We start from the raw sequence: 25,925 nt of genomic DNA, 5'->3' as shown, positions 1-25,925 counted from the left end.
TGCAAAAACCTTTTTTTACCAGGACAACACAGAGTGCTTAGCCCCATCTAGGCTGCAGGCAATGCTTTCTTTCTCTCTCGTGTGGTAGTGGTAGCGCGTCTGCCCGGAGACCGGAATGCTGGTGATACGATCCCCAGCCGCGTCATACCAAAACGACGTTTTACCCTGTCTGGGTAAAACAAGGACTGGTCGGCTCGGAGTCGGTATACTGTGTCTGAGTGGGTATCCATGTTAAACTGTGGCATGGTATCTCAGTGGATTAGCACTATGAAATGGGCATCAGTTCGGACTAGTACAAGCAGTCACGAACGAACGCACGCACGCACGCACATCGCTGTAAAAGTGCAATAATCTTGAACGCGATGTAAACAAGCCATTTGACCTTGTTACAGCTGCGGCACGGTATCTCAGTGATCTGACAATATAAAATTGGTATACGCCCAGACTTGTACCAACACAAACACACACACACACACACACACACACACACACACACACACACACACACACACACACACACACACACACACACACACACACAAACACACACGCACAAACACGCACACACGCACGCACGCACGCACGCACGCGCGCGCGTGAGTGCACGTAGCTTAATAAGTGCAATAATCTTGTTAAATCCCATTTCACCTCACCTCAACCCTCTCTCTGTAGCAAAGTGCATGTGCTCAAAGTAAGATGACGAGTATTAAGCAATTAAAATAAACCAAATTCATAATGAGTGAATGAGTAAGTTTTACGCCGCTTTTAGCAATATTCCAGCAATATCGCGGCGGGGGACACCAGAAATGGGCTTCACACATTGTACCCATGTCGGGAATCGAACCCGGGTCTTCGGCGTGACGAGCGAACGCTTTAACCACTAGGCTACCCGACCGCCCCTAAATTCATAATGAAGAACGACACAGATACACAGCTCGGGTAGCTGACAGGAGCTGTAACACTAAATGGAGATTTTGGATGGACAATTTGCACGCACATCTGAGCATCTTCTTGTAATTAATTACAATCATGTCATAACATGTTATTCAAATGTCGTTTATATGAATATATAAGTCGTCTCTTTATGAAGTACTGGATTTCTGACACGGATGTTCAGAATCATCACTATTTGATAGTGATTCATACACACATGCTCATGATATAGTGGAATCGTACAATCGATTCTGCTTTTAGACAAACTTTGTCAGTAAAGCAGCTCTCACACTTAGCCGAGGTGGTTGCCGAGCTCTCCCGAGCCTAACTCGGTTAGGACTCGGGAAGAGACTACATATATACGAGTATCATACGAGTACGCTACGAGTGTGTTACGAGCCCCATAGGAGCCCAATAGGAGTCCAATAGCAGTCTAATAGGAGTCTATTAAGAGTTGCATACGAGCACAACGATCCAATAGAACTATGAAGTGCAAAGTCACCAAACACTGGGTGGACTAACTCCATGTACCTCCTCTCACACTCAAGAGCAGTGTTTCGCTAGAATGAATCATATTAAGAGACTGATATACACCCAACCTGTCACGTGTAAGGTAACCAAATGCAATGTCGCTTTGGTGAAATATTTCTATGCGACATTTATTACTGTCATGGCAGGTACAACGTATCCGAACCATTAAACGCTAAATGACGGTAAAAACCATGTGCTCCAAGCTCTCTTGCACTATATGGAAGTATGTACCAGCTGTTCCCATGTTTGTTCAGGTAAACAGTTGACTTGCCTTTGCATGTGTTTGTGATGGGTGCCTGCGATGGTGCAGGATACGCTCACCTATTCGCGAACACCTGGTATCATCACTATTGGATGGTGATTATTAAAACATATGCTAATGATATAGTCGGAATCGTACAATGGACTTTTGGTAGCGATTTCTCATGAATATGGAAATGTTTTTGTCGCATTTATTTAGTCAAGGACAAGGCAATAATCTAGCGTCTGTACACATAATTAAAACGGGCAAAACTAGCGTGAAAATGAAGTGACGATGGCAATTGTTCCAAATGAATTCTTATTATGTTCTACAAACAAGAGGTCGTTGCAATGTGATACGGAAGATATGACGAGGCGAGATGTAGAAGAGTCATTTCACAACCATATCGTTGGATCTTCCCATCTGCCCCCATAATATGATTTGAAAAAGCCTAGGAACCTTTTGGGTGGTATTTGTATTGCGTGCAATCGTTGTTTGATATTACGTGATGAGGAGAAAGTGGTTATGACGTCGACCTCTTGAAATTGGTTATGAGGTTGGGTGAAATTGGGTTTAACGTCGCGTCCAAGATTATTGCACTTATATAGCGACGTGCATTCACGTGTGTGTGGCTGCTTGTACTCGTCCGGACTGATGCCGATTTATTGTACTAGCCCACTGAGATACCATGCCGCAGTTTAACATGAATACCCCACTCAGACACAGTATACTGACTCCGAGCCGACCAGTCCTTGTTTTAGCCCCTTGCAATAATTTTGAACGCGATGTAAACAAGCCATTTGACCTTGTTACAGCTGCGGCACGGTATCTCAGTGATCTGTATGTGTATTGCGTGCAATCGTTGTTTGATATTACGTATTGTCAGGTCAAAGAAAAGAGGCCTTTAAAAGTACATGTTTGTATAGATTGTACATCAAAACTCCACGTTTCTAGTCTATTTTACCTAAGCCCCAGATGCGGACGACAACGGATAATCTCAGACAGACCTAACACACACCTATAGTTGGTGTTTGACTGCATCACGAAAAGGTTTGAACAGTTTGAGCCACGTGCAATGACAAACACAGAATTAATGCTATTTTATATTGATCCAAAAGACAATAATATTAAATAATATGGAATTATATCAAATAGACTTGCAATTAGCAAATATACCACTGCCAAAACTGAACAGTTGGGTCTTAACAAATGTACTAACACTACGTGTGCAAACAAAGCACAGAGAGGCACAGCTTTACAGTGTCATGTCGCGTCACACAAACAGCACGGTCATATACTCTCTTGACCAATTAGCTTATATACAGGAGTCTTCTGGCATATTCGATTGTAGATTACAAGTAACAATATTAAATTTATGTATATTCACAAATATCAACCATTAAGTATGTACAATAAATTGTCTAGGCTACATTAATTTTGTTTCTTGTTGTTTAACGCCCCCCTCAGCATTATCGCAGCTGTGTGACTGCGGTCTGCAAATAGTTGAGTCTGTACCAAACATTCCAGTAATTGACAGTGAGTGAGTGAGTTTGGTTTAACGCCGCTTTAAACAGTATTCCAGTTATATCACGGCGTGTCAGCTTACTGTGGGAGGAAAGCCCGAAGTAATGCAGGTCTCAGACGTTTACCATTTCGGTGAAACCCACGATCACGGTTGTGGTGCTGACAAACCTAGAAACATAATCGTGGCGAACTGGGATTCGAACCCACAATCATAGGTTTCTGGCGTGCCCAAGGGACGCAACTCTGCACAGCGAATCGCGGCGCCTTAGACGACTGGGCCACCCGTGCCCCCCAGTAATTGACAACATGAGCATCGACCTATGCAGTTGGGATACGATTTCATGCATCAACTAAGTCAGCGAGTCGTTTGTCGCCGGAGCTTCGCAGGGAACTTCACTAAATACTGGCTATCTTGATATATAATTGGCCACGTGATGAGGAGAAAGTGGTTATGACGTCGACCTCTTGTAATTGGTTATGAGGTGGGGTGAAATTGGGTTTAACGTCGCGTCCAAGATTATTGCACTTATATAGCGACGTGCATTCACGTGTGTGTGGCTGCTTGTACTAGTCCGGACTGATGCCGATTTATAGTACTAGCCCACTGAGATACCAAGCCGCAGTTTAACATGAATACCCCACTCAGACACAGTATACTGACTCCGAGCCGACCAGTCCTTGTTTTAGCCCCTTAATGCCGAGCGCCAGACAGGGTAACTACAAGTACCATCTTTTAACGTCTTTTGGTATGACGCGGCCGGGATCGAACCCCGGACCTTCCGCTCTCCGGGCGGACGCTCTACCACTAGACCACGGAGGCGGTCCTCTCTGTTATGAACTTAAAATAGCATGTTAAATACACTCAAGATAATATCAACGTCACATAAACATAAACATTTACTGATAAATACCCTCAACAATAGTAGACGTAGTATTCACATGACATGTTCTCAGCAACAGTGTGCGCACGAGCCCTTTATCTGTTATGAAAATAATCAATATCGAGGTTGTATATGCTGTTAATGTCAAATATATTGCTGCGATGTATAATAGCATCATACGAAGCAAATAATAATAATACAAATAACCAATAGTCGTTGAATAACTACACGTATATGTAGAATATATTAATCGATGCATACACCGACACACATGCAACAAATGCCAACCTAACAGTTACTAATACTTGCAAGGATACAGGTTTCAATAAGTAAAGACACTGCAACCACTGATGGACTATAATCAAAGGTAAGATAAGAATAGTGCTGTATTTTTCAATGTTTTAAATTCACCGCCAAATGTATTTAAACATGAAAACAATCGAGGCAGTTGATCCCACACGTTTGTGTGCCTCATATGGGCGAAGCTGGGACCGCCCTTATTTTCTTTGAAGGCAACTCGAAGAGTGTCTATTAAAAGTTGAATTGTCTTCATCGCTAGATGTCTTTTTTTCTGCTCAGGGCACTGTTCTTATCTAAAGTGTCCAACAAGTTTTTTACATGCTTATCTTATTCAATATTAATAGCAGACCATGTTGGTTTGCCTAAGCTAGTCTTACTTACATTAACATACACAATCATGATAGAAAGAATTTGAAAGAGAAACACGATTTCAATGTACAAATTATACACTTACACTTAGATATCAAAGCACTGTCATCTTCAACTTGTGTACATTATATAAGAATATATATTCCCAAAGTAAATCCTACTTGACATAAGGATTTTTTTTATAAAACAAAACAGATGTAGTGTTAATTTTTCTCTGCCAATAACTCAACAGTAACACCGTTTGTAACAGATTATATACATCCATACATAGAACATAGAACAATATATTCAATACACAACATTTACTACCTTTGAGACCGTATATAATAAAAGGTAAGGTATATCTGTATTTAAAACGTAACCTCTTGCCCAGAAGTTGTTTGATCAAGGTTACAACATTCAAGGCCTCAGTGAAGCTTTCAAAAAGTTGTACGGTAGACATGTGAAGGACATTTCCAAATATGGCGCCTCACGGGCCAAAATTATGTCCGATGCTATTCCCTATTTTGACTGGTACTATATTTTCCCGGTTTTGTTTTTTCAAGTGAACAATTGACTGGCTCTGCGTGTGTTTGTGACTGTTGTCACTATTTTGGGCAGGATACTGTCATTTTCACGCTGAACCTGTGGTACCATCATTATTTGATAGTGATTCGTAAACTCATGCTTATGATACGAGCGCCGGTCAAAACGTCATAAGCCTGACTAACTTCCCACTATTGGACATAACAAGTGGACTAGTCAATGTAGTTCATTGTTTGAGAAGTTCACTGCAAGTGCATTTGGTCTGTTGAGGCCGTGTGTATATCAGTTGACAGCCAGTTGAACGTGATAGGGGTGTTTGAATGGAACCAGAAATGGAAAAGTACGAATATCGAGCAGTTATCAAGTTTTTGACTTAAGAGAAAATTACTCCCGAAGAAATTCATGACGGCATGTCACAAGTGTTGGGGTATAAGTGCTCTAGCTATTCCACTGTGGGGCAGCTATGCTTAAGGCCGGGAGAACGAGCCTTGATGATGACCCTCTGGATGACCCTCTCTGGACGTCCCTCAACTTCCATCAAAGAAGATCCAATCAAGGAGCTAGAAAAACGTATGCTGCCAGATAGACGTATTGCCATTGCTTAACTTGATGAAGACACGGGTCTAAGCCATGCATCCATTGAACCCATTATTTACAGATGAATAAAATATCTCCTCAATGGGCGCATAAGTTTCTAAATTCTGATCTTAAAGAAGAAAGAACTGACATTGCCAGAGAAACTTTAGAGCTAATTGAGGAGGTGCCTACTATGCTGATTTGTTTCATCAACTAACTGCTAGAGTCTCTCGACTTGCTTCTGTGCGAAAATGTGGGTGCCTTCCTGGCACTAAGTGATTTCAACCTGTTGCCTCTGCTGAACATCTTCGTGGAAAGCGCTATGACGACAACGATGATCTCAAAGTGCCGTGAATGGGTTTTTCAGGGTGGCTTTAGAAATTAGGAATTTAAAATCTTTACTATCGATATAAGAAGTGTATTGAAAAGCAGGGAGGTTATGTTGAAAGATAAAATTAAAAACACTTTCACAGATGTTGGTTTCGTTTGTTAGGTTTAGAGCTTTTTGACCAGCCCTCGTATAGCCGGAATCGTAGAATGGATTTCTTATGATTATGGAACAATTGAATTGCCTTTACATGTGTTTGTGAATGGTGCAACAGGTTGGGCAGGATATGCACACTTTTTCGCGAACACCTAGTATCATCACTATTTGGGGATGATTCATAAACACATGCTCATGGTATACTGGGAATCGTATAATCGACTCTGCTTTTGGCTGAGATTTCTTATGAATATGGAGAAGATTTTGTCGGTTTCAATACTATCATTGTTGAAAGTGTTTTGTCTCATTCATGTCAGCATACAAGGGAGTCTGCCTCTCAGTAGGTTGGCTTTCAGCTGTCATTGGGTTTATGAAGACGTTGCATAATGAGAAAGTACTATAGACACTTTGGGTTCCAATCAAGGCGACCCGTGAAGATCCGGGGTAGAATAGGTCTTCAACAACCCATGATTGCAGTAAAAAGCGACTATGCTTGTCGTAAGAGGTGACTTACGGGATCGGGTGGTCAGGCTCGCTGACTTGGTTGATGCATGTCATCGATCCTAATGGCGTGGATCGATGCTTGTGATATTAATCACTGGGTTGTCTGGTCCAGACGCGATTATTTACAGACCGCCGTCATATAGCTGGAATATTGCTGAGTGCGGCGTAAAACAACAAACCAACTAACCAATCCAATTAAGGCTAAATTATCATATATTCACCGACAAAAGAAACGCGAATACCATACATGTTGGTTGATATATGACGAATTACACATATTTAAGAGATTTTAGATTTGTTCGGCGCCCAAACGAACACACTGGTATTTTGTGTGAATCGACGCTGATGTCTCCTTTGGAACATACATTAATTGGTATTGTGTCAAAAGATAAATGTTTGTGGATTACATTGTTCGAAACAGGTGTTTAGATAACAAACACTGTCGCTTTAACATTATATAGATTGGTAACTTATAATGAGTAATTAATCATGAATTTTTACAATAAAAACAATATTAAATATTTCGGAAATCATTGTTCAGTTTCAACTTGGCGGCTTTTACGTAACCTAGCTGAGATAAACTGCAGTATACAATTATGCTAAAATAGTTTCTTTAGAAACAAATAATTTCCCACTACCAGGTCTCAATTTCTCAACATCATAGAAACAGGATCTGGAGAAACGTGTCGTTCTCCAACTGAGCAGATGTCCTTTACTCTATGTGTTAGACTTGAAATGTTGCATTTTCTTCTTTGCAGTGGATGCATTGGAGTCAAATACAGACAGAAATGGTGATACATTTTATTTTGATTATCATCAGTGTAAAAGGTGAGGCTTTACAACTACAGTTTACTTATTACTGAATATGTGAATCTAATTAATATCTACTCAACAACAAAAGTTCCTGTGACACCAATATTTTAGTGTATTTTTCAAACAAGTAAAGTTTGGTTTTCAATATTGTAGTATATGTATGGTCACAAAATCGCAACTGCCACAGAAAAGCATGCATTCCATGCAAAGGTTTACTTTTACGCAAGCCCAATGCATTTCACAACCCAAGAATGATTATAAAAACATGTGCGTTAACCAATCTCATTAAAATCAGATCTTAGTTCTCGCTACCGCTAAACAAAGATCTGAGGACATCCCATTACGGGTCACGTCAGACCGACCTTGCGCGAACTTTGACCGACCAATGGAATGACCAATCATAAGGCAGCTTTCTCGTGCTTTAAGGCACAAATTTCAAATTGAAGACTACGCTTCGAAACATATTTTGACAAATTCTCGATTACAAGTTTGAAACCTGAACAAAAAAACATTCTGGAATGGTCTAGATTGTAAGGATTCAGTCGTTAAACCCGAAACTATCATTCGGAATACCCCATGTTAAAGTTTTCGAGATTACATGATTAGAAATCACATTCCGACTGTAACTTTCATATGAAAGGATGAAAGGTCGCTCTGACGTGACCCCTAATGGGATGTCTTCAGATCTTTGTTTAGCGGTAGCGAGAACTAAGATCTGGTTTTAATGAGATTGGTGCGTTAACGGGATTCCATATGCATTGTTTAGCATCGTGCTGACAACAACCACTCAGAAAATCAACAAAACTACGCAATTATTCAACATTACGAAATGCCGCGCCTGTCCGAAAATGAGCGTTTGCGAGCCATTGGTATGCTTGAAGCAGGATCGAGTCAACGTGATGTAGCAAGACAATTTAACGTCCACAGAAACACCATTTGGTGTTTATGGCAACGTTGGCAACAGACGAATGCAGTCAGAGACCATCCTCGGAGCGGCAGCCCACGCGTAACCAATAATCGACGAGACAACTGGATTCGAACAACACACCTACGAAATCGATTCCAGCCAGCAACAGTGACTGCAATAAGCATCCCTGGCCTTCGACGAATATCTTGACAAACCGTACGTCGCCGCCTCAGATGTGCTGGGATTGTCGCCAGAAGACCCGACAGACGTCCCATTTTGACAGGAAACCAGCGTCATGCACGTCTACAGTGGTGCAGACAGCGTCTACTTGGGGACAAGTTCTATTCACTGACGAGTCTCGTTTTCACCTCAGCCACAGCGACGGACGGATTCGAGTGTATCGAAGTCGAGGTGAACGTTACGTAAATAATTGTGTCATGGAACAAGATCGGTTCGGGGGCAGCAGCGTTATGGTATGGGGTGGGATTACAGCCAGACAGAAGACCCGTTTGATAGTGGTAGAGAGAAATCTCAATGGACAGCGGTACCGCGACGAGATCATCGGCCCTGTTGTTCTACCGTTTTTGCGTCGTCATAGCCCAGGCATTACCTTTCAACATGACAACGCACATGTGGGATGAGATTGATCGGCGCCTTCGACGTCAACCACGTGTTCCACAGACACTCCAGGAACTTCGAAACATGCTCCAGCAGATATGGACAGATATCCCACAGGACTTTGTGCGACGCCTGATCTATTCCATGAGACGAAGATGTGTTGCTTGCATCGCAACCAGAGGTGGATACACACGCTATTGATTTGTAGATTGACATTTTGGCATGTTCATGTTTTTTTTATGAAATTACGCATTTTCTGAAGTCAGTATGGCAAATTAAAACATTTGAACACTTACAGGAGTCTTTTTTCTGTTGCAAACCAAAAATTGTTTCAGATTTGGTAAAAAACATAACTTTGTATTAAATCTTATTCAATGTCACAGGAACTTTTGTTGTTCGGTATACCTTGCACATTTACTTGGTTTTTATGAGCCGCACTTCGCTACATGCGAGTATGGGTGTCTGGTGTTCATCTACGATTTGTCTTCCAAACGGGCAAGACGAATAATTAATTTATTGATGTCCAACTGACCTTCGCCAAAGAGGTTTATCTACTTGAAGTGTTCTTTTCGGAAATCGATTATGTCTAGTGCTATAAGTACATTGCTAATTCCGATTACCAATTGTCATGAGGTTATATCAGCTGTCACCTGTGGATAAACAGTCATAGAAGACAAGTCATCGTTTCTTGATCATTATACTTATTAGTATATATGCAATTGTTATAGGTAATTAATTCTTATTAAACACTTTGTATTGCAGAGTTGCATGCTGAAGAAAAATGTCCAGATGGTAAATTTGGAAAGAAATGTGAGACAAACTGTTCCGAGCAGTGTGCACCTATACCCAATTCTACAAACATCCACTGCTTTCGCGGCACAGGGGAGTGCTCGGAGGGTTGCCTTCGAGGCTGGTACGGGTGGACTTGCAACAACAGGTGTGGGGGTAACTGCGTTGGTGACATCTGTAATCAACACAATGGACATTGTACAAAGTCCTGTAGGAACAACTACTCGGGCAACTTTTGTGACGTTTCATATGAAACAGAACAAGGTATGATTATTACATCTCATTACAGATATAATGCAAGATAACAGAGTTCGGGGAAGTTATTATGTATTTAACAACGATTTAATATATATATCACAAGATAAGTTTGATCTTGCGCATCAACGCGACGCGAAGCATACCATTGCAGCATACCTTTCTATCGACGCAAGTACCTGTTGTACATTTGTTACTCAGAATGTGACACAAATTGTAATTTATTGAAGATATATCGACAGAGAAAGTGGAAGCTGACATGTATTCATCTTCCCGAGGCAAGAGAGTTAACTGACTTTAAAAGTACAGTTTCCACCCTTGCCGAACTAGGCTGGAATTACTGGGCTCGATCGTAGCGCCACCAGTGGCTATTACCAGTTATGTCCCTTCTCAGCCTCTCCTATGGACCAATCAGATTCCACCTCTCGTATCACTTGCGTTGGCTTCACACACAAATGGTGGCGCCCGGTCAGGACGATCTGATCAATAATCAAGATCTTTGTTGTGATAAAACGGGTCTTACATTGCGAAATGCATCAAATCAAGTGAGCACCTTGATTAAAAACATGAAAAGATGTGGAAAATATCTGCTGACAACGAGTTGGCGGTGCACATGCTTTGCAAATCCTGCAATCGACCGAAATTTGCACGACAGTTTACGAACCGGATTTCGATTTCGGTGCGCGATTTTGATTGGACTATGCATAGATTCGTTAGTCCAGCCAAAATGTAACTCCATAATACCAGCCAAGTTCGGCAAGGGTGAAAACTTGACTTTTATAGTCAGTTAACTCTCTTGCCTCGGGAAGATGACCTGTATTTAACAAGGATATGTTGGTAAAACAAACGTGGATGTCCTATAAACGTTGAAGTTGAATACCCATAATTAGCTGATTTTCGATCATCCTTTAGTGTGAAACATTCAGCCAATGGGTGGATTGACAATGCAGTGATATTTTGGTTACCCTACCAGTGCCAGTCGTGGCATTTACCATCCGTGTATTTATATATCCTGGTGGAAGTAAAACTATGAACGGAAAATAAATTAACCTGACGACGATTTTGACCATCTGCATCGATATGTTTAAATCTTGACAGTATTAATGCCATGAAGACATATAGGTTCTACCAAGATTTTGACACGCGACTTTAGCTCAAAGGATGTTTTATCAGAATTAAAGGCATTTCAAAGCTTTCACAAGGTTAAAAATGATGGAGCACGTTTAATTCCGTATTTGACGCATAAGTGACACAAATTATGCCCAATGCATTTCCTTACTTTGACTTGAACCATGTCCCCCTGTTTGTTCAGGTAAACATTTGACAAGTATTTGTATTTATGTGTGACGGGTACTGCAGAATAAAACCGGGTATCATGTCTATTGATAGTGATTCATAAATACATGCTTATTATATAGTCTGATTAAATTTTGATTAAGGAAATGGTTTTGCCGCTATTATATATGCATGTGTGCCTGTATGTGATTTATGGTATCATAGATTATCTTCCATATTGTATTTAAATACTTGGTGATAGATAGATGGAGGGATCGATGGAACTATAAACTGTTCACATAAAATTGAATATAACCATTGCGTAATACTCCAACACATAGTTTTAATATACATTTTACAGCTTCGACTCATGGATATGTAATAAGTGTAATTGTCGTCACCGTCCTTGCAATCCTCGTTGGAGTCGCTGTTTGTGTGAAGTGGTGAGTTTTTTTAAAAAACAATAAAATATTCTTTCGTGGATGATCATAAGGAAGATTTTCAACGCTTGCTGTGACCTAATCAGTCAGCTGCAGTTTTTCTATCTCAAGAAATTCGAGGTAACTTCATATTACGACGAACTTCAGGAAAAACGTCTTTCGATGATCAGTGGGGTTCTTTGTCACAACCTGTGGTCGTGACAATAGATATACTAACATAAACTAGTGGCCAAAAGAAACGATACCAACTTATTTTCAAAATTGTTTTTTACTAAGTGAATTGTCAAGTATGAAAACATGCCAATTCGTATTGCACATCCCAAACACAGCATAGTCGATAAAAAATACCGGGAACACGTGATCACTTCCGGGAAAAAACGTAAATTTCGTGAAAGTGACATTTCCCTCTCTAGCATGTTCTGCACGTGCAGAAAAACTGTATAAAACGGCTGATCAGACACGTTGATATCACTGCAACAAAAAGAACACAAGATATGCCACGTTTGACAGCCATCGAGAGAGAGAGAGCCGTTGGAATGGTCCAACAAGGAGCGTCACACGTCGACGTCGCCAGAAGGTTGGGCTCCGCACGCATCACTATCACCAGGTTGATGCAGCGGTTACGTCAGACAGGTCAGACGTCAGTCAGGCCCAGGAGTGGAAGACCACGAGTAACCACGCCCCGTGAAGATCGTTACATCCGGGTATTACACCTGAGGAACCGCACCGTAACAGCGACGTCCACGGCGGCTACAGCACTGGGACACAGGATCAGTCGACAGACCGTCTACAGGAGACTACGGCAGTATGGTATCCGGCCACGTCATCCCTACCGCGGACCGCTCCTGACGCCTCGACACCGGAACAACAGACTGATCTGGGCCAGGCGAGTTCGACGTTGGCAATGGCGGGACTGGGCACGTGTTATGTTCTCTGATGAGAGCAGATTCCTCATCTTCAGAAACGATGGACGGCAGCTTGTATACCGACGATTTGGTGAACGTTTGGCGCCTAACTGTATCCAACAGGTCCGGCCGTTTGGAGGTGGAGGGTTAATGGTTTGGGGTGGCATATGTGGTGACGTCAAAACGATGCTTGTCGTAATTCGTCGAAACCTGAATGCACAGCGTTATCTTGATGACTTCCTACGGCCTGTTGTGGTGCCCTTTATTCAGCAACAGCCTCGTGGACTCCTTTTCCAACATGACAATGCAAGGCCACACACAGCAAGATTGAAAAAGAACTTCCTTGCCAACGCCAACGTACAGGTTTTGCCATGGCCCGCATGTTCACCGGACATGAATCCCATCGAGCACTTATGGGACCACCTCGATCGGCAAATCCGACGTCGCCGTGTGCCTCCAGTCAACGTCCAGGACTTGGAACGATGTCTCCTCGAGGAATGGCAACGCATCACTCCCAACGTCATCAGACGTTTGACGTCATCAGTCCGTAGGCGTGTTCTGGCATGTATTGATGCTCACGGTGGACATACCCGCTACTGACTTGACTTTGAGACGTGTGGTGTGACATTTCCCGTTGTTTCTGTGATCAGTGCTCTAACGAAATGTTCATTTTTCGACCCCACCCATCTTTAAAGGCTTGTCATATTGGTTGTACAGATTTTATTGAAATGAAATTTTTGTACAGATGTTGTGAAAGGATTTCTCAAAAGCATAACACCAATCTTAAACTTCTGCATTGTTTAGTTTTTCTTTTATGTCGTTGCAAACAGGTGGTATCGTTTCTTTTGGACACTAGTTTCTTGTCTTAATGACAATTTGTCAAAAATTGAAATCAAATTTCATCTGAAGTTTACTAAGAGACAATATGTGAAATGCTGGCCTTCCTCATATAAGCATCTATGAGACATACATGGATAAGAAATTTAGGCAAAACCAATTGTGCTAACCTCCTGCTGATCTGTTCCTTAATGATAATGATTCGGGAATTATGCTTGCAACACGTGTACCTTAAGTTTCAGGTATATGGATGATCTGATATTGTTAATTAATAGTCAAATAGCCAATTCCCTGCCACTGATTAACCAAGCGGTACAAGATATATAAGTGACCAGTGAAACCGCCTCATCAGTTTCACAGATGCAGGTAAATGGCAACAGGCTATCACACGACTCTATGACAAGAGGGGTGTCTTCCGATTTCAAATAGTCAACTTTCAATTTATGTCGACTAATATTCCAGCAGTTCCAGTCTTTGATGTTTATATATCTATAAATTACGAAAATATGCATATCTTGCAGAGTATTGTTTCACAAATGTTTGTATCATTTCTCTGTTGCCATCTCTGCAAAACTGTGTAATCATTAATTACTTTCGTTGTTACTTTTACATTTTGTTGTTGCACAAATTTGTATTGTGTTGAATTATTGAGGAAACAAAGTGATACATTTAAGCAAATAAAGGGTGTTTACGTGATTATATTATGAACACTTTTTAGTACATCCCGGGCACGCAGTACCAATGGGGCGACGGATGCAACAAGTAAGTTGAGCAATATTCTTTTAAAATGGCATTAATTAAATTAAAGATTGTGCCTGGACACTGTTGCTGTTGGGCATTCAAACAGATAGGATGACTTACGAGCTTACAAAACGTCCAGCTGGACATGTTCCTGGACTTTCAGCACTCTATACGTCAGAAGATTTCTAAGGATTTTTCACGTACCTCAAGAGTTTCCGACGCCTCTATTCAGCCACCTCTGTGGAGGAGTCCAAAAGTATAATGGACGGCGGACGGACAGATCAGAATACATATCACGCACTATTCCCTTGGCTCATTTCGATCAGTCGTCATTTTTAGCAACAGTTGCAATGACTAGCAATGAATTATCAGATGTGTGCATGTGTCAGTTGTTGAATAGAATTTACTGTATGTCACGAGGTGCTTCGAGTAGCGGTGTCGTCTGTAAAAAACAACTCCTCAGAAGCCACTGGACAATGAAGCTGAAATTGCACATGCACTCATCTATATGATGAATCAAATATTGTTCAAGGGGTTCGATTCCAATTTTCAATATAAAGTCAAAGCAGCTATATTAAAAGAAAACAGTTATGGTCACTGCTTAAAATGAAATGTTATGCCATATTATTCTCTCACAATACATGTACATCTTCTCTGAACGTTCCAGATTAAGCAAGCTGAACTTTGCCATGTATTTGTTTCTTGTTGGTGATATCATACTTTGTTCAAACAATTTTAGTGAAACAAATGGAAACATTGTTCGGCATTTGATAAACATGAGTCATCAGGAAATGACATATATCCCGGTCTGATGCAATTCGGAAGTCGAGTTTGGCTACTTATACCCTGCTTTTGTTTCAATGCCATTGGATACCTTCAGATAAGGGAAGACAAAATGATGCTGTTCAGTATTTTTCAATATCTCCAATCCACAGGCCCCTGAAGCAGGATAGTGATATAACTGAAACACTGGACCCATATATATAAATAGACAAGGTACGTCACTCGCCATCTTGGCCGAAGTTGAAATCGGCTGTATCGTTTAAATTAAATAGAAATGTGTGCATGTCATGTTCACAATACCTCCACACCTCCCTCCAAATACGACCTGCATGCCACAAAACTTTATTTTTGGCAATTTATTACCCATATCGGGCGATTTTATCGACATATTGGCTAAGTCGCGGTTGTGGGTCACGGAAGTATACAAAAATCTCCGCGCTCAATGGCCTCGAGCGCTCTGATTGGTAAATATCCCCATGTGCGTTTGTTATGGTTGGAGCGCGGACCAATCACAGCACTCGACGCCATTGAGCGCGGAGATTATTTGTTTACTTCCGTGACCCACAGCCGCGACTTAGCCAATATGTCGATAAAATCGCCCGATATAGGTAATAAATTGCCAAAATAAAGTTTTGTGGCATGCAGGTCGTATTTGGAGGGAGGTGTGGAGGTATTGTGAACATGACATGCACACATTTCTATTTAATTTAAACGATACAGCCGATTTCAACTTCGGCCAAGATGGCGGGTGACGTACTTTGTCTATTTATATATATGGGTCCAGTGTTTCAGTTATATCACTATCCTGCTTCAGGGGCCTGTGCTCCAATCATCAAAAGGCATCTGTTCATCGCTAGACTGACTGATCAGTATAGCAATTATTACCAAGAAATATTTAAAGGTTTTAGGAATTCTGCTCCAGAAACGAGTACTAGCCTTATTTCAGTATAAGTCTAACTTGTCTCCATGAAACTATATATTAAGATAATAAGAATCCGAAATCGTCAAAAGGTACCAGTTAACCACTAGACTGATCTCTTTCGCAAGTTTCAAAACGAAATATTAAACTGTATAGTTCTGGTTCAGAAATGGAAAGCAGACAACGGAAATTCTGATCCCTTTTCAAACTGGGGTATACAAAATGTTCTCTTTAGAAGGCATACCAGGCTCGGTGTTGAAATTTTGTGTTAAGTAAACTTAACTGTTGTGTATTGCAACAATGTGTCTCAATTACTTTCGGGGGCAAAGTATTTTTTTGGTGTGTGTAGGGGGTGGGGGTGGGGGACATCCCAGCTTGCGACATTTGTCTTGGCCTTATACATTGCTGTATCTAAACCAGACTGTACATGTGCGTCCCTTCTCCTACTCGTCCTTTGGATATTAATTCTTTTACCAATTTAGAATAACTTCAAATATGATGTCACTGTGCCTTGTCTCGTTATATGATGTTGTTTTTGTTCCAGATGAAGAAAACAATCTGATCCAAGAAAATCCGGGTATAGGTATTTCCGTTCATAATAGTCATTGCCGTACTGTTAACAATAGTAATGTGTATGCATTCTAAGCATTGAACATCTGTGAATGCTTTTGTTGTAATGGCCTGATTTGACCAAGAAACATACGCCTTTTGAAATAATGTAAATATCATGATTATTTTGCTGCAATTAACACTGATTTGACCAAAAAACATACGCCTTTTGAAATAATGTAAATATCATGATATTTTGTTGCAATTAACACTGATTTGACAAAAAAAACATACGCCTTTGGAAATAATGTAAATATGATATTTTGTTGCAATTAACACTTTTGACAGGACGTATCCCTCACAAGAGGGTCCTTTGCAAACAATAATTATTTTACAAATAATTTTAATAAATAAGCAAAAAAGTGTCAGATATTTTAGTTTATTATTTTGTAACCAACATCATACGTATGTTCCTGGACCAAATAAATCGGGGTTTTTTCACAGAATTGGACACGTCAGCTGCGAAATGAATCATTTGGACCCGTTCAGATGCCTTTTTATAAGTAAGTTTATACTCAACTCACTCTATTTAATTGACATCTGACATGACGATACATAATTTGACATATGCTTTTATTTCCGGAAATATGGTTAAAATAACAATATATTATAACAATATTTTACATCAGGTGTTACCGCTACCCATTATTGAAAAATGAATACTGACACTTCTTTTTCCAAATTTCAGTACACATACATATAGTTTTACTACTAGCTACAGAATGTCCAATTCGTTATAAACTAAAGTGTGATGATGACAATATCTGTATCGATGAGTGTGTTCCCGGATTTTTCGGTGAATGCTGCGACACACCTTGTCAGAAAACTTGCGAAGGATTGCGGTGTGAAATCGATCGGAACAGAGGCATCATTAAATGTACAGATGGATGCATTGACGGATATTACGGTAGCCGATGTGTAATTCCATGTCCAGAGAGTTGCCTGCAATGTGATCGGTACACCCACGACAACTGTACCAAGTGTAAGGGCGGCAGATACGGGAAACAATGTCAGAAGGACTGTCTGAGAAAATGTAATGGATTTGCTTGCCATATGTTGGGGGCGTGTTTAGGGACGTGTATGGATGGTCGATTTGGACACAATTGTAATCATAACTGCAGTTCAAGGTTTCTGTCTTGTCGTCAAGACACAGGACAGTGTGTCCAGTGTGCAGATGGATTTTATGGGGATAACTGCGAGCGTCAATGTACAACCTGTATTGCTGACCAAGAACACTACGCATGCAAACCAGGTTGCAAAAGATGTGACGTTACATTGGCAGGTAAGGAACATTATGATCTATGGGAGTATTAGTATACACATAAATCTAAATACATAGTGAATAGTTTTAGAACTGATTTTAATGCTTGATAAAACAAACAATGTATGTCTGTCTCTATCTATATCAATTGTTAACTCTGCTGATCAGGAATTTTGGAAAATTGCAGTGCAAGACATTGGCAAAATCATCAATATACGCTTTTTGACTCAAATAAATACCCTGTAATAACAGCTAGAAAGAACGTACAATTCATTAGAAACAACCTATCTTTAGAGAATCGTATTTAGAATATAATCCATTAATTACATCACATTCCTTGTGTTACAGGTGTGGTTGTGTACCCAGAGCATGATTACTACTGGATGACATTCATAATTGGCTCAATGATAACAGTAGTGTTACTGTTTAGCAGCGTTCCTTTGTTAAGGTGAGGCCCATTACATTGTGGTACGTACATTTCATCCCTTCATCACTAAACATGAATATATTTACGGACCTGTCAAACACAATGTGAACTTGAATAGTCTACTTGATAAGAGTTATGATACAATCAATGACGCCCTTTAATGTTTCATTCAAGAAACTGAACTGGCTCGAATCGTAGTTTTAAAGGTTTCATAATGGAATGTGAGTAGTATTTTTCCCTTTCACCAACCATGGTTAAACTGTGTAGTTTTCCGTTCATATTCATAATGTTAGAGATTTGTTTAAATTTATATTCACATTTTTCATCACTGCGTGTTAGTGTCTAATTTAATGTAATGTAAAATAAAGTAGCGAATACTAGCGATACATTCGTTTGTCTTCAACGGACCTTTGTCCAGGTACGTCATATTCACTTACAGCTGTACGTTGACCTTACAATATCCAATTTGCGTTTTTGTTTAACGTAATCTTTGTATTTACTGACAAGTCGTAGCTGAGGTCAAAGAAAAAGATAGTTTTGACGTGAATAAGCTGTAATATCAAACGCCTTGTATACATTTTTTTCATCATGATAATCCGGGTTAGAATTGGTCTCCATCAACCTATGCTGTCGTACGAGGCGACTTAATGGAACGGGTGGTCAGACTCTATGGCTTGGTTGATTGGGTCATGTACTCTGGCTCTGTGTATCGTTTGTTCATGATATCAATCGCTGGATTATCTGAACCAAATGCGAGTATTTACAGGTCGCCGTCACACAGAACCTATTGAAATAGAGGTCTTGATGTATGATTATTGCATGTCCTATGTCCTAGATATGTCTGTACCAGAAGAAGTTCACAGGGACCTATTGCTGACGAAGAAAGGTATAATAATGCTGACCTTGGCCTAGCTTAATTCTTATGTATTGAAGCCCACAAATAAGTACATGTAGTCATCAATGCTTGATTCAATATAACATGCGTACGTGTGTGAGATCAGAACATAGCCAACGTGCTTCAAGCATTTCAAAGTATGTTGTGACAGATGTTGTTTCCCTCTTGATATTAATTTTATTGTAGTAGTAGTAGTAGTAGTAGTAGTAGTAGTAGTAGTAGTAGTAGTAGTAGTAGTAGTAGTTGTAGTAGCAGTGGAAGTTTCATGCTATATTGTTCTTATTATTATTTATTTATCACTGTGATAAGACTGAGATATTGCTAAAAGCAGTGCAAACCTCCTGATACAACTGTTTCTGAATTTATGGTAGCTCATGATTTCTAATCTGGCGCTGGTTGTCAAGTTACTGATCTAGGCAGTAGGAGAAAAGCTTTATTGAATGTATCCTTTCACGTTGCCTTTGATTTTATGTTACGATTCAGACTGAAAACCTACGTTTAATGTATACACAATATTACTGTACATTCCCTGTCCTCTGTTGCAGATTGAAAATGATGGAATTCCCAGGCTAACAAATCCTTTGAAAGTGACTTCACAGGAATATGTTGTCATTATTTCTATTTCTTGGATTATGAGACAACTGTTACTGACTGGTTTTAGGAACTTCGCAAATAATACTGAGTTGATTAATTTCAATTGTTTTTTATCGTAACAGTAGCTTAATGGTATCTCACATCTAATGTACATTAAAAACGTTTTTATTGGCATTGCCTTCTTCATTACTGAAACATCACTAACATTTACAGGGGCCACAGAATGAGTAGTATCCTTGGTTGGATTTATTCACTGTAGCGGGTGAAGTATTACCATTACTGGTTCGTTGTACTATATTGTCGCTGTGGTAAAAGACCCTCCCGTGGAACAGTGAATAGAGCATCTGCCCGGAGAGCGGAGGCCAGGTGTTTCTATCCTCGGCCGCTTCATACCAAAAGGCGCAAACAGATGATACATTGTACTTGCTGAAACTACTATTACTTACCTGGGACGTTCAACCCCATTTCACCTCACCCCACCGGGACGATCCACAGTTACCTATGCTTGTCGCACGTATTGACACAAATGCATCGGATGGTCAGCTTGGATCTGCGTGTCATCGTGCCCCCAAGGCGTGACCAGGCTGCAGTGAACGTTCCTGTCTGTCGCGTTAAACAACATCCCACTATTTTTCAGTGACTCCAATGTGCAACAACAGCCATGTATTGATATGGGCAAATAGTACCAATATGTTATCAGCACTAACAGGAAAGTATGCATATCGTTTGAACATAGAAGGTATGGTTGTTGAAATTAATTAATTCATCATGAATAAGTGTTAACACTGCGACACGAACAGACAAATTCCTTGTTGCCTTTAATTACTTGCAAAGTCATTAAATATATGCTATCAGTTTCAACAAGGTTTGCAATGAGTGAGTGAGTGACTATGGTTTTACGGCGCGCTTAGTAATATTTCACCAATATGACGTCGGGGAACATAAAAAAATAGGTTCACACGTTGTACACAAGGGGGAATGGAACCCGAAAAATTGGCGAAGGCTTTAGCCACCAAACTACACCACCGCCCATGTTATTCAGTACCATGTGCTCTATACAAAATGATGATTGCTTAGTAAGCCAAGCCAGAATGTTAAGAGTGAGTGAGTGTGTATGGTTTTACGCCGTTTAACAATATTCCAGCAATATCACGGTGGGGGACACCAGAACGAGGCTTCAAACATTGTACCAATGTTGAACATCGAACCTGGGTCTTCGGCGTGACGAGCTGACGCTTTAATCACGAGGCTACCCCACCGCCCCCAGAATGTTTTGAGAAGATATAATCATTAGTAAATAAACTTGTATATACTTTCATATAATAACCCTCTGACAAATTATCTGTATACCATATGTTTCTAGTGATTTTGTGACATAGTTTCAAGAAAACAGACAAAAAAAAATGTCAAAAAGCATGTTTATTTGTTTTTCGAATTCAAAGAATAATTTTACAAATATTCCAAGATAATAATTGATGATTTTACATGTGGATCCTCAGATAAATAGTACCACGACACCGAAGCTCACCTGGGTATATGCTGGGTCAATTCACACATTCACAGAGCCAAGTGTGCAGAGAATTTAAGGGCATGGTCGAAACAAATAAATCCCACTGCTTACTCAATATAAACCACATTTCATTACATTTTCAACAAAATTGGCTGAATAATGGCCAAAAATATGCTTCTAATTATGGCTGACGTTGTGGCAATAGGGAAAATCAGATTCGAACCTCTGGAACTGATTGGGGTGTCACCATTGGAAGGAACAATATTTGAATTTCAGCTTCATTGGTCCACTGGTTTCTGAGGAGAAAATCCTTATGACGCACGGATGAACAAACAGGCAAGGACATAATTAAGCTCCTTGACTTTCAGTCAAGTGAGCTAAAATGACACAGCTTAATATTTATTCAACATATGACAAAACATGCCTACAATGGTCAAGCTGTTTGATGAGTTATGACAGCAGTGGTCATAGTCTAGTACTGCACACGTCTTTACAATCACACCAACAAGCATAACATGATAGACCAAGGTAGTAAGTTGTATCATCTATGTCACATAAGGATACGTACTTGGGTACATAATGCAAACTAGATAACAGTGCAAACAGATAGAAGGAAGCAAGCCACATCAAAGATACAACTACGCATACATAAATAATCAAATGCATAAGTAGACAAACAAATGTATTTAGTTTACAATAACGCATTTTCAATTATATCTGGCCAAAAGCCACTTTTTAACTTTGTTAACAATCAGATATCATCCATAAGAGGTTCCCAGTAAACGACTGCTAGATTCAATTGTTGAATTAGTCACTAACACACCCGTAAAGATCCGGATTGGAAATGATCTTTAGCAACCCATGTTTGTCGTACTAGGCGACTAACGGGATCGGGTGGTCAGACTCGCTGACTTGGTTGGTGGTCGCATCTTATCCCAATTGCAAAGATGGATGATCATGCAGTCAATCACTTGATCTGTCATCAGATAGCTGGTATATTGCTGAGTGCGGCATTAAGATACAAACAAACCGCCACTTACACATGTAGGTCAAAGGTAACATTGCCCATCAACACTGGACAGTTACCAACGGCAACCGTCTTCCAGATTATATGCACCTGCAAAGAAACTTACACATTATACATTTTATAACCACTCCTAGAACACTCAAGCTCAGTATCCAAACAAAACTCCAATTATGATGTATCCATGTTCACGAGAGAAACATCTAAGCCATCAACACCAAATTATGTCAACCATCGATTTATCAGGAACTACTTAGAACATCAAATTAGCTATAACTCATTTGCACCACTTGTTCAATCCCTATTTCAACCACCTACATACAACTTGCTTCAATCTCCTTAATATCCTCAAGTTAAATCCTCTCGAGTTTCAACTTGTAATTTACAACTGTAAAAAAACCTCTCCATAAACATATACACGATACAATTACATCAAGGAATATACAAAGAAACAGACTGAAAACGTATGGGTGATGATAAAAGGAAAATGTATAGTGATCTGCAGTCATGCCAACTAACTTGTCATCAGTTACAGCTAACATTTTCCAAATTAATAAAGAACCTTCTTGCCAGGTAAACATTGATTTGGTTTACTCTTGGTACAAGGTCATTGTGTAATGTGCTACTTTTACATTTTGCAGAAATAAGTTCAAAACACAACACGAGTCAGACATAAAGCCACACATTGTCTGATGTCGTATATTTCATCAGCTGAGGGGACACGGGTGGCCAAGTCATCTAAGGGCGCCGCGATTCGCTGTGCAGAGTTGCGTCCCTTGGGCACGCTAGAAACCTAGAATTGTGGGTTCGAATCCCGGTTCGCCCCGATTATGTTTCTAGGTTTGTCAGCAACATACACGTGCTCGTGGGTTTCACCGAACTGGTAAACGTCTGAGATCTGCATCACTTCGGGATTTCCTCCCACATTAAGCTGATACGCCGTGATATAACTGGAATACTGTAAAATGCGGCGTTAAACCCAACTTACTCACTCACTCCATCAGTTGCAATCATATGATTACATCAGTACCTTCTTTTTTGTTATTTGATTAAATACACGTAGTATGTATATTGCTACCGTTCACAGACCAAACGCTTCGATGAGATACAGATCATACAAACAGTCCTACAACGAACCTACTTATTGACACCTTCCTACAGACCCGGGTTAGAAATGGTCTTCAGCAACTATGCTCGCCGTTCGGGACCGACATATGATATTCTGCGAGGGGGTTTGTAATTTTATCAAAATGCTTGAAGAAAATTATTGTGCTTCAGACAGTTGTAAAAAATGAAATTGTCTGCCAAACAAATTACTGTGTTGTAGAAAAAGGTCATAGTTCATCGGTTAAAAAACATTTATAATAAATCGTGTCACTCTTAGTCTTGGATATGACGAATGTTTTATAGCATTGTGTGCTCACACATGCATAGAATAGTTACAATACAACATCCGTGGTGTAATAGATAGAGCGTCGGACGGTAAAGTAGGTCGGTGGTTGGATTCCATGGCCTCGTCATATCAAAAGACGTCAAAGATTGTACTTGCTGTCATCTTGTCCGGACTGGTACAATCACACACTTGCATGAAGGTCGCTAAAATCGTGATCATCACGTTAACCCTCAACTAAGCTCACCTCACGAATGTATCAAACGTCAGCAAATACCTAAAGGAAAACGAGACTAGGCCCATATCTTCTTCTTTGATGTCGCAGTATACATTTTGTGACTCCCATGTCGTTGTGTTTTCATCGCCTTGCCCAACAGAGAAAACGCTTGTATGTTCATCCACATCTTGAGCATCCCAGTATTCAAAATAAAATTTAGAATATAGTAGAATGTCCGAATGTGAGAATACAATTAATTTGTAACTCGAATTCAGGTATCTTTGTTGTAACAAATATGATAAAAACTAAAGATAATTACTGTCCATTTATTGTTAATGTTACTATTTAATTCCAGAACAAGCTGATGTGGATAAATATGTGTAAAATTCAATACAATAAACACGTGTCATCCAAGACGTTTGATACAACATCTTGAGAATGATGTTGAAATCGAAGTGAAAAGTTGCTGTTAATAATTTACTACAAAAAACATACCTCTCTCTCTCTCTCTCTCTCTCTCTCTCTCTCTCTCTCTCTGGCCCAGTCGGCCAGTCGTCTAAGGCGCCACGAGTCGCTGTGCAGAGTTCCGTCCCTTGGGCACGCCAGAAACCTATGATTGTGGGTTCGAATCCCGGTTCGCCCAAATTATGTTACTAGGTTTGTCAGCACCATACCCGTGCTCGTGGGTTTCACCAAAGTGGTAAACGTCTGAGACCTGCATTACTTCTGGCTTTCCTCCCACATTAAGCTGACATGCCGCGATATAATGTGTTCAATGTGTGTGTGTGTGTGTGTGTGTGTGTGTGAGAGAGAGAGAGAGAGAGAGAGAGAGAGAGAGAGAGAGAGAGAGAGAGAGAGAGCAGGGTGTTTAGTTTAGTTGTTTTATACCCCACGATATGTAAGAAGTCGTTTCCCATGCATTGGAAAGATCTGCTTGCGGCGAAGCTTGGTGCAGAGCTAACAAGAAAACAGCGTTATCACTATCCCCCGCCGTGGGGCACATCAGAATTTTGTTTGTTCATATAGTAGTGAATATAAGCTATTACAAAGAGTCTTGTAAAGCTTAAGAAGAGATTGACACTTGGGCTGCTTTAAGTCATCAGAAAAAAATATTAAATGTGATATTTATACACACAAACGTTCCCAATCAGTAATTGGAGTGGAGATAACTGTAAATCAAAGAACGGAGTGGGTACGGCGTCATTGCGTCATGCGACATTTTTATCATACAGAATTCAGTGACGACCCTTTTTGACTTTCCAGGTGGCTAGACCCGGGTCAAGAGAACTAGCACCACCAAGAGTTATAGAACATGATTCATCCCTCTTGGTAGTCGATTCACCAGGGTTTGTTGTGGTGACGAGTTTTCGAGGCCAGGCTTGCATTCCTTTGTGCGTAGGATTGATCGTCGGTTTCATTTCCGCCAGTATAATCTCCACCAACACACCTGATGATTGAATGGATTTTATGATGAATGCGATCATCACTGATGATTCAATGGATGTTACGATGAATGGGATCATCACTGATGATTCAATGGATGTTACGATGAATGGGATCATCACTGATGATTCAGTGGATGTTATGATGAATGGGATCATCAACTTACTGTCTCAGCCAGCTAATCTCCTGATCGCAACCCCAGTGATCTCCAGTGGGTTGTACTTGCAGTTAGATGGCAGCATCTGGACCATCTCTTTGCAGATCAGCAGTAGGAGTGGCTCCAGATCCTAAAGACCCTTATCCATAGAAAGCTGTTCAGGGGTCCGAATAGTTGTTAGCATTACTCACCATGTTAAACATGTACATAAAAGCGACAAAAAACATTTCCATAATCATAAAAAAGTC

At 40.3% G+C, this 25,925-nt stretch overlaps 1 long non-coding RNA gene across 3 annotated transcripts in view; it reads left to right on the top strand.

The window, feature by feature from the left end:
- The window catches only part of LOC124125251, a 66,739-nt gene extending 46,632 nt beyond the window's left edge, over positions 1 to 20,107 (top strand). The window contains exons 1-11 of one of the 3 annotated variants that reach the window (XR_006859608.2): positions 4,367 to 4,477; positions 7,627 to 7,696; positions 9,969 to 10,259; positions 11,887 to 11,968; positions 14,426 to 14,469; positions 16,695 to 16,727; positions 17,204 to 17,262; positions 17,448 to 18,041; positions 18,369 to 18,468; positions 19,283 to 19,333; positions 19,888 to 20,107. This is a non-coding gene — a long non-coding RNA (uncharacterized LOC124125251). Of the gene's footprint in view, positions 1 to 4,366; positions 4,478 to 7,626; positions 7,697 to 9,968; positions 10,260 to 11,886; positions 11,969 to 14,425; positions 14,470 to 16,694; positions 16,734 to 17,203; positions 17,263 to 17,447; positions 18,042 to 18,368; positions 18,469 to 19,282; positions 19,334 to 19,887 lie in introns of those variants that run through there. The other 2 variants (XR_007219587.1, XR_007219586.1) reach the window with 2 other exon arrangements.
- The last annotated feature ends 5,818 nt before the right edge of the window (positions 20,108 to 25,925 follow it).

This window comes from Haliotis rufescens, unplaced genomic scaffold (assembly GCF_023055435.1).
Source record: "Haliotis rufescens isolate VD_foot unplaced genomic scaffold, xgHalRufe1.0.p SCAF_9, whole genome shotgun sequence".
Classification (NCBI taxonomy): Eukaryota; Metazoa; Mollusca; class Gastropoda; order Lepetellida; family Haliotidae; genus Haliotis; species Haliotis rufescens.
This window is presented reverse-complemented; position numbering and strand designations above follow the sequence as displayed.